Source organism: Macrosteles quadrilineatus, unplaced genomic scaffold (genome assembly GCF_028750875.1).
Source record: "Macrosteles quadrilineatus isolate MER2022 unplaced genomic scaffold, UCM_ALF_1.0 Scaffold_2__2_contigs__length_208266976, whole genome shotgun sequence".
Lineage (NCBI taxonomy): Eukaryota > Metazoa > Arthropoda > Insecta > Hemiptera > Cicadellidae > Macrosteles > Macrosteles quadrilineatus.
In genome coordinates this window covers 177,831,287-177,847,653 of record NW_026542595.1, presented here as the reverse complement: position 1 = coordinate 177,847,653, position 16,367 = coordinate 177,831,287, and the positions used below count along the sequence as shown (strand labels likewise).

Genomic DNA, 16,367 nt, shown 5'->3' with positions numbered 1-16,367 from the left:
TTTTTTTTCGTATTTTTAAAGTCTCGAAATTCACGACCATGACGTGTCGCTAGGAGACTTTCCAACTTTCATGCTGTTTTTAGACTAATTATTCATGCCGAAATATATAAAGCCATATTTTTATGTCATCAATAGTTATTAAACTTACAAAAAAGGAGCATATATTATAATTTTATTGTCATTGCAAACTGACTACCATGACAAAATAAGTCTGTCCCTCGATTTGGCGTCACGACCATTTGGGAAAAATTTTCAACTTTGGAGCACGACAGTGGCAAGCCTGGCATCGATGGAGTCAGTTGGTTTTAGAGACTAGTTCGGGGTGTACGTCAGGATTGTAGTGCCGGTCGATTCGAGTTGAAAGGAGGAATTACAAGGTTAATAAAGGAAAGATTGTGTTTTTTGTAATTTTGTTGTGTCCATGACCGTACGTAGTCATTCGATGAGGTAGACATGGTGTTAATTTTTGTTTATAATATATTTCAATTGCTAGATTAACCTAGAAGTCCACTTTGTATCCTCGAACATGAGGTGCAGGGCTACCCCCAGAACAGAGCCAAATAACACGTAATTTCACGACCAAAGTTTCACGACCATCGCGGGTTTTTTCACGACCAATCCAGCCTTATGGATTATAGTGTGTTTGGTCGTGACAATATAATTGTAAATTGAACAGTTTAGTTCAATTGAAACACATATTTTTATTATAACTAACAGGATAATTGAAGGATTGTTTAGAAAGATTTAGATTATTCCAGACAATTCACGACCATACCGCTTGTCCCTGACCATCACGTTTATGATTTCTATCATAAAAATTTCAAAAATTAAAATATCGTCATATTTCAATGTTTTATACACAAAAGAAGCACACCTCTATACAAACATATCGATTTTTCGGGTCTCAGGTAAGTTTTTTCAGAGTTATACAAACTTAAAAAGATTTTATTGGCTTTTTTTCAATTTTTTGAGTATTTTTATTTTTTTCTAGAAAGACCAAATATACCAAAGCTCAGTGACCTTTTTATTGTATAATGGTCATAAAAGTAAATTAGTTTAAAGCAAAACATAGTTTTAAAATTATATTAACTATTTTTAATATTCATTTAAACGTCCGTTATGGTCGTGACAGGATTTTGTGTTTTTCCACTAAAGTTGCTCTTTTAAAAAGAAACTACCAAAGATATTGCGTTACCATGGACATTTTATGAAACTTTAAATGTTAATGAAATAAAAAAAATAATAAAAGTTTTGAAAAAAGGGGAAAAAAATTTGCAAAGTGCTTTTCCTGAAAACGTACGTTTTTAAATTTTCACTCGCATATTCGTTTTTTCTTTTTAATTTGTAGCTAATAAAAAGTACCAGTACCAGTATAATCTTGATGCAGTGGTTTGAGGAAATGATCCTCCACAGAAATGTAGATGAAAAATGCTTTTAAAACATGATTGTTGGCTGCATTAAAGCATTATTGATTAAGGAATTGCCAATAACAAATGTGCACAGCATATTTAATTGTCTCTAAAATCTGTGTTAAATATACAGAGCTTGGTAAATTAAAATTAAGACAATATACCAGTGGCATGACAATGGAGCGAGTGGAGCAGTCGCTCCAGGGCGGCAAGCACAATTGGGGGCGGGGCAGCGCCAGGCTAGGATTGTTTTTACTACGTTGTTGTCAAGCGTGTAGGGGCGGTAGGATGGTGAAGGGGAGGGAGGAGGTATGGCCTGAGAGGATTTGGCGCAGTGTCTTGGGCTCAGCAAGTATTGGAGTTGTTAATTTATTGATACTACTGTTTCTTTAGAATTGTTGTTTAGTGCTAATATAATGAACTATGAATTCGGTTTAAAATATTTCTACAAAGTATGCGGGTGGTGAGGAGTTAAAGCTGCTAGGACCACCAAAACCTGATTGAGTTATTACACAATGTCAAAAATCCTGTAAAAATGTAGGAAAGGATTTATGTTTGTACTGTTATGCCTTAAATGCTCAAACGGGCTTTATTTTCTAACTAAGTGCTTAAGCCACACGTCACCGACATCTACCCGACATTTGTAAATTTGCGTCCTTTACTCAGTTCTCTCTACCATGTGCTATCCTGTTTTGAGGAGATTTCTAAGTAAGGATAAGTTCCGTCCAAATAACTTAATTTAAAGTCATGTTTTTATTTTCGAATACCCTATTCAAATAAGTTAAATATAATAAACCCAATTAAAATACCAATTTTATGTTTTTAAAATTATTATGTCTAGATTGTGTAAAAACGCTAGTTTACAGTTATTATTTTTCAAAAATCTTTTCGAGGGAGGACCCCCCGCCACCGGTACTATAGGGGAGGGGGGGGGGTGGCTTGGGCCATCCCTGCTCCAGAGGGTGCTCCAAACCTGGCTAACCCACTGCATAGTGTACAATTAGTAAACCACATAATATAAAAAATAAAAGGTAATTGGACATTATTAGTTTTTCCTTGAAAACCAGTTATGAACTTAATTAAAATGTTCAATTTGCCCACAGCAGGTCCCCCTCCTGTTATTTTAAAAGAATAAGGTTTTATTTGGTTTATCCACTGAGTAGGAACTGTTAATTATCAACTATCAGCTGTGTAAATAAATACAGTTGAACCTTAAAAGGACATTAGGGAAACAGTCTTGTTAGTTATCAAAGGATCTTTTTTTTGGGGTCATGTCAAAATTATTTAGGCTAGCAGTCTTGTTGTCAAGATTAATGAAAGGACTTAGAATGGGGACGCGGAAAGGTCGCCCCCGGAAACATCAACCCCCTACGTCATAATGACGTCAGAGACCGGGGGGTGATGTTTCCGGCCGCAGACACTCAATTTCAGTTGCAGCATGCACTCGTCGATATGACGAGTTATTTTTGAGTTTGCGTATTAATTAGATAATTATATTCACTTATCATATACAGTTACCAGATTTTCTTATTACAATTGATGTTAACCGGATACGTCAACCCCGATCGTTTTCAAAATGCACACCCCGGAAAGGTCCCCCCCCTGCCATGATCACCCCCGGTATACCTGCTGAAGGACTTGGGCTCGTGACTCGAGCCAGCTATTGTTCCAAAGGGTAGAGACTGTCCCATATTACCACCGCTAGACTCTGAACTCGCAAGAATGGGAAGGATTTGGTATTAGTGGGAAATCATGAAATAAAGAGAATGTGACACTGTTGCTTGCTTCTCTGTCAACGCAAACGTTAACAGTGTGAGCTTTTTCCTGTTTATTGCCGAAGAAACTAACCAATATTTACTTTCTAAATTCTTTTTACGGGAAAGAGTCCTTCACCAATATCAAATCAGGAATATTCTCAATGCATTTATTTTACCATAAAATCCAGACAATTATTTAAATGTATATCATATACAACATTTATTGCTCAATGTTTACAATTTAAGAATTAGGAAATGTGAAAATATGTTTGTCAAGTGTGTACTGTATTATGATTTTGAGTGATTGAAGCATGCTCATATTAAAACCAGTTATTCACCAGTCATATTACCAAGGGAGTACATTTTATACGTTGACGGAAAAAAAACGTTATGTAATTTATACATCATTTGATGTATAATATTAAGGGGAAATGTCTAGAGAAAGCACAATATCAAAGTGTTAATTTGTATTTATCTTAATATCCACAACATTTGCGTAATAATTCCAAATCCTTCCCATTCTTGCGAGTTCAGTCTAGTGGTGGTAATATGGGACAGTCTCCTACCCTTTGGAACAATAGCTGGCTCGAGTCACGAGCCCAAGTCCTGATTACATTACTTGTCGTTGATTATACAACTGAGATGTTCAATGATATTATCAAAGATCTGTATTTTGAATCAGACTCATCCCTATTATTATAAGGGAGGTGAAGTTCTGTCCAGGAACAAACTCGAGATCTCTTAGGTTACTATACCAAGGTTGTGACACACAAATACTTCTCATCACATCTATATATTAATAGGCAAGCATGTTTCTTTAAAACCTTTTTTCTCAGCTCGTGTGCATCGTAGGTAAAATCTACGCATACCTTTAGAAAGCTATTTTCCTCTAGGTGTGCAGAATCCCTTTATAAATTTAAATAGGCTCAAAGATAAGCACGAAAAATGAGTTTAAAAATTTGAAAAAATTAACATGGATTTTATGCGTTGCCATGGTGACGAAATAACAACGAAATATAAACTGAAAATAAAAAAAAAATGGAAGAAACTCCAATCACATGTTTTATTTACAGTGTGGGGTGAAAATAGATAAGTGAGTACAGTACATTAGATATTTTTGGTCGAGTTTCGACCACTGGACGACCTCTCGTTGTATTTAAATGGAAGCTCGTTTTAAGAGTGATTCGTGTTGAGCGCTTCACATATAAATGTAGCAACGAGATTTTTTTCTCCATATTATAGTAGCATAGATAAAACGTGTATAATTTATATATTATAGTAGCATTTAGAATAGTAGCATAGACTAACCAACGTTTTATCTATGATAGTAGTTCTCGAAGTTTCCCTGGTATGTTATTCGCGTTCGTTAACACTTGAGAGCGTTGGTGTCCATTAACTGTATTTTGATTTGAGAATTAACTTCACAGTATTGCTTTACTATTTTTGGTTGTATTATTTTTATCAGATAAAATTTTTTTGTTATCTAACATGTATTAAAACTAGTTTGATAGCAATCTATTTGTAAACAACTCTTTTATTATAACAACAGTATTATTATAACAAAAAGTTAATGCAAAAGTTGTAAAATCCACCCTAAAATAATATATAAAAATAACGTGAGTGGTATTAGTGCAACAAAACGTTACCAACATAAACCTTACATCAAAACAGGCTACAGATTTTCAACCAGAGGTAAGAAGCCCACTCACACCATTCAGTGTGAAGTACAATTTTTATTTATCAAAATGTAATAAAAAGTAATATGACGTAAGTAATACCATAGACTAACCAACACAAGTAGACTTCTCATCCCATTGTAAATTTTGAAGCACGTTTTTCGTGTCTAGTTCATGTACGCCACACTGGGCGCTAGTGTCAACGAAATTTTGTTTCTGAGTGAAAATTTAAAAACGTACGTTTTCAGGAAAAGCACTTTGCAAATTTTTTTCCCCTTTTTTCAAAACTTTTATTATTTTTTTTATTTCATTAACATTTGAAGTTTCATAAAATGTCCATGGTAACGCAATATCTTTGGTAGTTTCTTTTTAAAAAGAGCATCTTTAGTGGAAAAACACAAAATCCTGTCACGACCATAACGGACGTTTAAATGAATATTAAAAATAGTTAATATTATTTTTATAACTATGTTTTGCTATAAACTAATTTACTTTTATGACCATTATACAATAAAAAGGTCACTGAGCTTTTGGTATATTTGGTCTTTCTAGAAAAAAATAAAAAAACTAAAAAAATTGAAAAAAACCAATAAAATATTTTTAAGTTTGTATAACTCCGAAAAAACTTACCTGAGACCCGAAAAATCGTTATGTTTGTATAGAGGTGTGCTTCTTTTGTGTATAAAACATTAAAATATGACAATATTTTAATTTTTGAAATTTTTATGATAGAAATCATAAACGTGATGGTCAGGGACAAGCGGTATGGTCGTGAATTGTCTGGAATAATCTAAATCTTTCTAAACAATTCTTCAATTATCCTGTTAGTTATAATAAAAATATGTGTTTCAATTGAACTAAACTGTTCAATTTACAATTATATTAAAGTTATTGTCACGACCAAACACACTATAATCCATAAGGCTGGATTGGTCGTGAAAAAACCCGCGATGGTCGTGAAACTTTGGTCGTGAAATTACGTGTTATTTGGCTCTGTTCTGGCAGTAGCCCTGCACCTCATGTTTGAGGATACAAAGTGGACTTCTAGGTTAATCTAGCAATTGAAATATCTTATAAACAAAAGTTAACACCATGTCTACTTCATCGAATGACTACGTACGGTCATGGACACACCAAAATTACAAAAAACACAATCTTTCCTTTATTAATCTTGTAATTCCTCCTTTCAACTCAAAACGACCGGCACTACAATCCTGACGTACACCCCGAACTAGTCTCTAAAACCAACTGACTCCATCGACGCCAGGCTTGCCACTGTTGTGCTCCAAAGTTGAAAATTTTTCCCAAATGGTCGTGACGCCAAATCGAGGGACAGACTTATTTTGTCATGGTAGTCAGTTTGTAATGACAATAAAATTATAATATGCTCCTTTTTTGTAAGTTTAATAACCATTGATGACATAAAAATATGGCTTTATATATTTTGGCATGAATAATTAGTCTAAAAACAGCGTGAAAGTTGGAAAATGTACCCTAGGGACACGTCATGGTCGTGAATTTCGAGACTTTAAAAATACGAAAAAAATACCTATTACCTATTTAAAACTAAATAAATGTGTGTAACATGTTGCCCCCGTCCCAAAAAATATTAAAACACATAATAATAAACTACGAATCCAGTATCTACGAAGTAAAAGGCCAGGGACATGAAAACGTACGTTTTTAAATTTTCACTCTTCTATTATTTTAGGGTGAATTTCTTGATTTGTGCTTTACTGTTTGGTTATACAACTAGAGGACAAGTTATTGTTTGTGATTAGATCGTATTATTTGGTTAAACGAGGTTTTAAATGGCTGTAATAACAGGAAACAAATTGTAAACAAAACACGACCTCTACATAAACCGTACAGAACTAACAATAAAATTGTCTTCAGCTGTTCCATAAGGATGAGAAATCTGCTAAGGGAGTATGTGTTATCTATGGTAATACCTTCTCATCCCATTGTAAATTTTGAAGCTCGTTTTTCATGTCTAGTTCATGTACGCCACACTGGGCGCTAGTGTCGACGAAATTTTGTTTATACTATTTTAGGGTTAATTTCTTGATTTGTGCTTTACTGTTTGGTTATATAACTAGGTGACAAGTTATTGTTTATGATTAGATCATATTATTTGGTTGAACGTGGGTTTAAATGACTGTAATTAACTTTTTTTTATCAGAATTTATTTTACAATCTGTTCAAATATGAGAACAATAAGTAAAACCATAGACTAAGGGAGTATGTTTTATCCATGATAAAACGGTAGTCAGGAAGCAAGCACCTGTTCATCAACAAGTCTTGCCAAAAATTGGGTCAATCATTTAAATATTTACAGAAATCTGTAGCTTAGGTTCAGCACATGCACAACACTTTTTAATCTGGTAATGCACTGACTATTGTCCAGCAGATTAACAGCAAGACTGTTCGGATGATATTCTAATTTGTCTTGATAATTTTTGCTAAGGTCTGTGATTTCTTCTTTCACTGATTTAATTTTGAAGTCATTCCTAATTGTAGTGTTGGATACGAACCAGGGTGCGCCAATAATTCTTCTCAGTGCCTTAGCCTGAAATCGTTCAAGAATTTCGATGTTGGATTTGCTCGAGGTCCCCCGAAGTTGAATTCCGTATGTCCAAATTGGTTTGATCATAACTTTATACAGTCAAATTTTGTTAGCCAATGATAATTTTGAATTCGTACCTAGTAGCCAATTGAGTTTACGAAGTTTCAATTCCATTTGCTGTCTCTTGCACCAGATATGAGATTTTGTAAACAAAACACGACCTCTACATAAACCGTACAGAACTAACAATAAAATTGTCTTCAGCTGTTGCATAAGGATGAGAAATCTACTTGGGGGAGTATGTTTTATCTATGGTAATCTATACTATTATATAAAAATCTTATGGTGTCTGTCTGTATGTGTATTACTAATAGGTGCAAAAACTACTGAACCAACTGGGCTTAAATTTCACAAAAATATAGCTACCATACCAAGGACCATTATAGGACTATTCACATTTTGATACTGACCGTAGGCTTTGCCCCTTTTGCTTTAAAAGTTCTGAGGTGAACATTTTATAAGTAAATATTGATTGGTCTCCATGGCTGTGATGAGCACACTAACAATCTTTGTTTACATTTGCTTTGACATTTAAATGTAAACAAGAAGAACTGCTAAACTGCATATTTCACAATTTCAGACAGCTGATACAAAGAAATCAAATATAATATTTTCCATATCTATGAGGTAGGTTTATTTTAATCTAACCTTTTATCATGGATTATTTATTCTAAAACTATGTCAATGATTATAGAAAAAAAATATTCTATAACCGTTGCTGTATCAACTCCGGCTCTGCTTTGGGTTTTTTAAAGCGTCTAAGTTATGAAAATAATGTTATTGATATGTTTTCATGGAAACAGTATGAAAATTACAATGTATAGATGTTTTGTATGAATTTGGAGGCTACTTTAAATAAATTCAAACTGCTTAACGTGTTAGATTATTAACTTAACATAACTCTCACATCACATTGTTTTTTATATGTATATTTATTTAGGTAAATTAAGTTATTGTGTTTTGCTAAACCTAATGAAACTAAGGAATATCATTGATAACTAAATTGTAGTCGTTGATTTTTGTTTTCTAAAATCTGTTGTATATGTGGAACTATATTTAATTATCAAATGGTAATACAAAATACTCTTATTTTATCTTAACATAGCTTTCAGTTCACATTTACTTATTTCATACATTTATTATTTGTGTTTTTTGCAACACCACTGATTAAATTAAACCAAGGAAAATATCATAAAACTAAGCAGTACACAGTGTTCTTTTGTTTCTAAAATCAATGAATATGAAATATCTGTTACTATGTTTACTTAATGGTAATGGTAAGTGTGAAAATGTAAAAGCAATGGACGATGGAACTGATTAAAAGATATATTAAGTTGTTTGTTGATATATTTTTAGAGTAGAATCAGAGATGCAATGAAACATATACTGTATTTGCTATTACATTTTTTAGTCCTTGATGCTTTGATGATCATATTAGTTTTGTCTGCTGTCTTTAATGCTAAATTATTTGTTTAAAAATTGTTATAGTACCTATAGATATTTTCTTTAACATTTCAAAAGACTGTATTGATAAGGCACAGCAATATTTATAAAGTTTATAACAGCTGACTTAGTTTTGCTAATGATTTATTGTGAGTGAAGAAACTGAAGATGGAAGGATTTGTGATTTAATATAAAGAAGAGTGAAATAAAAAAAAAATCATTTAAATTAATGTAATAATTAGTATTTTTGCAACTTCAAAATTGAAATTGAAAATGTCAATAATAAATTAAAAGATATGTAACTAAGGGAGATGAAGGTAAATCATGTATGTCAAAGTTTTATTCCAAGATTTGGTCAGTTTTTCTCATATCAGCCCACACAAGATTTAAAATTAATCAAAACCAAAATGGTGGTATCCACTTCTTACCAGATTTAAAAGTCATAACTTAAACGTTTCTATTAAGGCCATAAAAGTTGAATTTTGTTTCTAAAAGCGTTGGCGGATGTGTAACTATTATATGCAACATATGTAAAGATTAAAATGTTTCTATTATGTGACCTCTTCCCGTTGCAAAGCACGGGCACAACAGCTAGTACTGTATATAAGAATGCAGATTGTGTGATCAAAGGACTGCTACGATAAGTAGTAGTGTGGAACAGGGAACAGTGGATTTACCACTGACTGAGTAATTTTTTTTATATATAGACGTAGGATTGTAGGAATTAAAGAAAAAGAAACAGTGGTGATAGTCAATTCTGTTGTTATTTAAAAAAAAACTCCGAATTTGTAAATATTGTAACAAATATTAAATACATCGGCTGTTGGATTTCATTTATCATTAAAGTAAGTACTTAATGAAGCTTATCTCCGTAATCCTCCATTAGACTTATATTATTTTAGTTCACGGTCCGAGTCCAGACGCAGGTCCACGTTTTGGCGGCAAACGCAGTATTATTATTGTGACGATTCGTCTAGCAGCCGCCTGTCTTGCTGCTCCTTGTTTTGCGAAAGTATTAATTCGGGAGTAAATAGTTAATTAAAGCTAACCATTTAGCTTAAACTTAGTGACTATTATTTGTGTATAGTTAACTACTGGAAAGGTTTTGTCGTATTACACTTCCCATTGTGGATTTTCTCAAAATGGATTGTGGTGATGAAGAGGATTGTGACTTCGATAACGACTTCATACGTAGGCCTAAGTTCTATCATAGTACTCCTAGGCTATCTTCAATTCTCAAAGACAATCATAGGTGTAAATTATCCCTAACTGCGTCTTCTTGTGAAAATATATCTCCAGTAGACAGGGCACCGGTAGAGTACTATAATCCATTCACTCCAGATGGTAAAGTTATTGCCACTAAGGCGAATGCTCAGAAAAAGTTCAAGAGATTGTGTATAAGTCAACCTCCTCCTGTCTCTTTGGACTCGACCAATTCCGATTGTTCGAAGTCTGATTGCGACTCAACTGACATACCCCGAAGGCCTCGGTTGAAGGAAATGAACGTTTCTCGCCTTCATGAAGAATTCATTGTTTTGGAAGAGATAGGAAAAGGTGTCCACGGTTGTGTTTTCAAATGTTTGAATCGAATGAATGGTTGTATCTATGCTATTAAAAAAACATTACATCCAATTAAAACAGATTTTCAAGAGAAAATCGTAAGGAATGAAATCTATGCCCATGGTATTCTTATACATCCGAATGTTGTATGCAATTTCTCAAGCTGGATCGAAGAGGACTTTGGATTTATTCAAAATGAATATTGTGATTTGGGAAACCTAGAGGAATATATCAAAGGTAATAAACTTTCAGAAAACTTGCTTCGTAGTCTTCTTCTACAAATGGCTCAAGCTCTGGCCTACATTCACAGTAAGGGCTTGGCTCATATGGATATCAAACCTGCTAACATATTTCTTAAGTCAGTTTCCTGTGTAAATGATGATTCTGGTGTTGGTGAAAGGAGTGATGATATCACTTTCAAACTGGGTGATTTTGGCCATGTCACAAGCTTGGATGAAGATAGCGACATTGAAGAAGGTGATTGTCGATATATTCCCAGAGAGCTTTTGGATAGAAATCCCACTCATTTGGATAGAAGCGATATTTATTCACTTGGTTTGACTGTGTACGAAGCCGCTGGTGGTGGCCCTTTGCCAAAAAATGGCGAGGAATGGCAAGAAATCCGCAATGGAAAGCTCAAGACACTAGGTCATCTTAGTAGAGAATTTAATAATATCATAAAAACTATGATTAACCCTAGACCTCAAAATCGTCCCTCTGCTTTAGAATTGGTAAAAATGCTTAAACTATCACAATCTCTTTCTTCACATGCTGATGATGATCTTCAATATTACTATCAACATCATTACCACAATAACTCAAGGCTTGAACACCGAGTTGAAGCTGACGGATATTTTATAAGGGAACTCTTCAAATCTCACAGACAGCTCCACAGCCATCTTTACTCTGGAGTGGATTCATCTGGGTATTATTCAAGGGAACTAAGTCCATCCAACGGTGGAAAGAGAAGTGGTGCTACAGAATCTCGTCTGGTTGGGAAAAAAGCCAAACGCTCCAATAGCACAATGTTCTAAATTAGGCCTAAACTTACTGTGGCTTGTTGTGTCTCGGCCTTTACCTCCATTTTGTTTATCGGCCTAAATGGTGAAAGTGTAACTCAAATTTAGTCTTTTTATGGTTACCTTTTATCAAATTTGAAATTGTAAGTACAAGTGAGAAGTTTGTGTACGGTAATAATTTACTGTAGGCCTATAGGTCGTGTTTTTCCATGAAGACTTAATCATAGGCTGCACCGCTACACCAGATTATGTAGACAGGTAATCTGTAATTTAACTATTGTACATTTGATTTAGACTAGGCTATATAAGTTTATCTTTGGTTTATAGTAAGTTTGTTACTGGTAGTCGAGAACTAAGTTATGCATTGTAGTTAACATGCTTTGCAAATGACAGGCCTAACTTGATTTACCAGTGTTTTTGTTGTCAATAGTCCTAGAGGTTTAAAATTTGGTTCTAACTTAGTTAAGTTTTGCATCTCATTCGTCCGAAAATTAAATTTATTGATGCTACCTAACCTAATAGCATTTTGAACTCATTTGAAGTTATTAATTGAAGTTACTCTTGAGTAAATATTGGTAGGCAAGTAATGTTCAGTTACTCAACTACCACTTTTGATCCTATGTATGTATAACGAGGCCTATTTGGCTTATCAAAGTGTTGTTAATGTGCTAATATATATTAGGCTCAAATGTCCTTGGTTCATAATTGTTAAATAATCTCCCTCGGTCAGAATTTCTCTTCAATAGGCCTAACTTAATACATATTTCAAGCATTCATTTGTTAGGCCTACTTACAGACTATAACTTAGGCCTACTATGGAAAGGTTTTTATTTGAACTTATGCTAGATTATTTTGATATGATATGTGTGTTTTATAGGTTTATAGGCCAAGTTTATGTATCTTCAAAAAAATATTCAAGGCTAAAAAGTTAATATTTGTAAGTACGTCCCACTAATTAATCAAATGTCTGGATAAAGTCCAATTACGCCTATTAGGTCATCAGGAGTTGTAAGATTAATTAATGTCAGATAGACATTGGTACAATACGCTTATGGTAATTTTGTAAAACCCCTCAAAACCTTATTGTCGTTCAATTATTCAAACTGAGCATTTGACTTAAATCTTGGCTAAATTTGTTGATACAACTAAGTTATGTGTTGCTTATTTTTTACTTTTCAAAATACATTACCAAAGTATTTTATTTATTCATATCAGTTGTTCAACACAATGCTTTTTATAAATTAATATTTTTTATCTTCCTAATTTCGTCTGTTAAACAACAGGTTGCAAATAGGCCTAGTAACTTAATCTCATCATTTTTAAAGTTTCACACTCTAAAAATACATTTAAGATAAGCCTACCGGTAGCCTACCAGAGACAGCTAACAGATGGACATACCGGTAATTTAAAGGAGTTAGAGATTTTGAGATGACGTTTATGATGCATTATACTTCAGCTTCTTTTTACTTGTATTTGTCGCTTACAGGCATTACTTACATCAAAGGCGGAAAGTTAAATCCGGTTTGGTTATGTCCCATAGGTACCTAAAAAATTTTACCTTAGCCAAGCTGCTAACATAACATAACCATTAAGGTGGTGCCTATAATCAACAAATACACTTAAGTTCCAGAGTTCTTTCAAATTTGAAGATCTGACTGTTTGTGCGATAGTTTTATAACTTTTTATTGCCTATTAGGTTTGCTGCTAATTTTACTAAAACGCTAGGCCTATTTATGCTAGTCATTGTATTTACTGGTTTTGCTTGCTGACTTACATACAATTTTAAACGCTTAAATTGTTTACTTAATCTATTGATACATAAGTTATTTGAACAACTGCGAGGTACAAAGGAATTAAGTCAAGTTTTATTTGGTAGTAGTGGGACATGCCTATCATAGCCTTACAGACTTTTCAGGCTACAGTTATGTTACCCTACCTATCTAATCTAGGATAGAAAGCTAGGTACCCATTAACTTACATCCAATGGGATTACAATAAGCCATTTCAATTTATGTGTAGTAGGTAATATAATATATAGCACTGAAATAAGATTTTGGCACTTTTGTTTTTTAAAAAGGTTCTGGTTTGTTATTTTTATCATAAGTGGATTACATTTTTTATAATTTAGGCTTAGGCCTATTGTGCAAACGTATATGTGTTTCACTGAGACATTGTTATGTTACTCTTGCTGTATAACTGTTTTCTAGTGTTTAAAGACACTTTTGTTCATCTCTTTATCGTTCAATAAATTTTGTGTTCACAAGTCGTGTGTACTTTTTTGCCTGTCTTGAAGCACAATGATAGAACTTACAATGTGATAATGTTTTGTGAAGATAAATTACCGGTATTTAGCCTACTGACTATAAGAGCTTATAGAAATTCATGCTGTTCATAATTTTTTATTTATAAAACTTAGGCAAGTTTAACTTACTATCTTTTAGAGATCTGCTCACTGATTTCACCGATCTTACTTCTAATTTACTGGCTAATTTCAAGCCTACAAAATCATGAAGTCAATGTTTTGCTAAACACTACCTATGTAGGCCAACATTAGTATTTAAAATATGATACAAGAAGCACACGGTTAAAGTGCAGAATATGTGACATTTAGTGCTGATTTTTAACTGACAGAGACTTAACAGCTTTTTATCATGCTTGGTGTGCCACTGTAAGTTAAATTGGGCTATTTACAGTAATGGGATGTTGGACAAACATTCTTAGGGCTATTTTGGAGTAAACAATTGGATGGCCTATAAGTGCAATATGCAATCTGTGCTGTAGTTAAGCAATTAAACATTTGAATTTGAAATTTTAAACATTTAAATGTGTTTAACAACTTACTAATGAATTAAAAATTCTTATAATACCAAAGTAAGATAAAACTGAGTTGAAAAAGAACTTGCATGGTGAGTCGGTGGCTCAGTCGGTAGTGCCACGGACTTCAGGCCCAACAAAGCAAGGCAGCGATGTCATGGGTTTGGCTTTTTATTAGTATGTACAGTTAATCCTTGTACTGTAGGCTACCTACTCACCCCTTGCTTTGCTGGATTGTTCCACCCACAGGCCTCTGTAGACGGCTCATAGCAAATGGAAGGAAAAGAAGCTGCAAACCTCTTATAAAACAATAAATTAATACCGGGTACCAATCAAAATGTGTTTTACTTGTTTATTTAAATCTAGGACAGTATATATTTATACAGTATTTGAATTAAGTGTTTATTTTTATAAAAACCTTTAAAGTTAATTAAAATATTATGGGTTTGGAGTCTGCGGATTGAATTTAAATCCAAGTTGTTGGTGTGTTTTAACTCATTATTTGTTACTTTAAACACAAATAAGAAAAGTTTCAGTAAATTTCCAACTGTAGCATCATGAGTTTATTTACTACGTTAAATACTGTCTAATCTTGGGGATCAAACTTACTACTTACACTGAAAAATTGTAAATTTTTGTATCTAAAATTTGGTACAGTTTGTAAATGTTTATTATGGAATGGTGTGGAGTCTTATGCTATGGTTAGTCATTATTTTATCGTTAAACCTAACACATGGTTCAGGTACCTACTTCTTTACACTTTTGTTGTCTTGCTTTTTTCTTGCAATTCTGTATCTTTTGAGTTGCCTGTTTCAGTTCTTTGTTTATGGTTGGTTTGCATAACTGGTAGACTTGCTTCACTGCATCATGTCAAAAGACGACCTAGGTATAATTAAAGGTACGTTGTGTTTAGTAATTATTTTAAACTTACTGTCATTGAAAAACAAACGATAGCCTAAATATTATTTTATATTGTCAAGACAATAAAGTATTTATTTATTTTATTAAGTTTGTTTGTATATTAAGAAGATCACATGTTTCCTAATGTTTTCCTCTTGATCACAATAGGAAATATAGTCAATTGTTAGTTGATAGTTTTCTTCAGAGTACTAACTGGGTATTTCGGGACTGAGACCACAACCTAACAATTTGGCTGGTTAACCCTTTTTAGTGCTACGCGACATTATATTGTTATGCGTCTTTTTCCCGAATAGTGCTAAGCGAAGCTATATCGTACCGGCGTGACTTTTGGTCGTGTGTTTAAATGGGCCTATCGGTTGACTCGGTTGTTGTTACGAAACAGCGATGGTTTCTTTTGATTCCTCATACGACGAGGCCCAATATATCGTTTCTTAGCACTTTTGAGATGAAAAATTTTATTTATACCAATTTTTTTTCTCTCTCACTAGGCTTTGCCCCCGTGGCAAGCCTAGCACTTTCCGGACAAAAGAAGTAAAAAACTAGCATTTTTCGGAAAATTACAAAAGAAAATTCTAGCATCGAAAGGGTTTGGAAACCGATATGTTTTTAAACTTTTTCAGTGTTCTATAAACTGAAACTTGGTGATTTCCAGTTGCATTGAACCAGGTTGTGACTGCCTCCTTGATCTTAAGCACAGATATACAGTGTTTTCCGCACATTTCAGTTAAATACGAACAGTCACAGCAACTATTTGTTAAAGGAAACCCAGTGAAATCTAACTGTATTTTAAATATTTTCCTTCAAAACTGGATAAGGTGACAACAGCTATTGTAGGCTACCTGTCATAGATCTAGCGATTGTACGGTTGAAATATAACACTGCTCTAGACAAAAGAAAGGTGAAAGCTTTAATCCATTTATTTTTTATTAAACTTAACAACTTAATCCATAGAAGAAATTTAATAAGTGTGATCCTTCATGAACTAATACAAATTTAACACTCGATCTTAAATAGAGAGGTTTTGAAATCACACTGTTTGCTTGAATTAACACTAAAACGTCATTCTTATGGATAAGAAAGATATTGTGTTTTTATTTTGTGTCAAAAAAACTTGTAACTTTGACAAGTTGTCTTTTAATTTT

The 16,367-nt window shown here is 33.3% G+C and overlaps 1 protein-coding gene across 3 annotated transcripts in view; it reads left to right on the top strand.

Moving 5' to 3' along the window:
• LOC128986134 (ARL14 effector protein-like) overlaps window positions 1-16,367 on the top strand; it is a 30,966-nt gene that overhangs the window by 2,856 nt on the left and 11,743 nt on the right. The window lies entirely within an intron of this gene.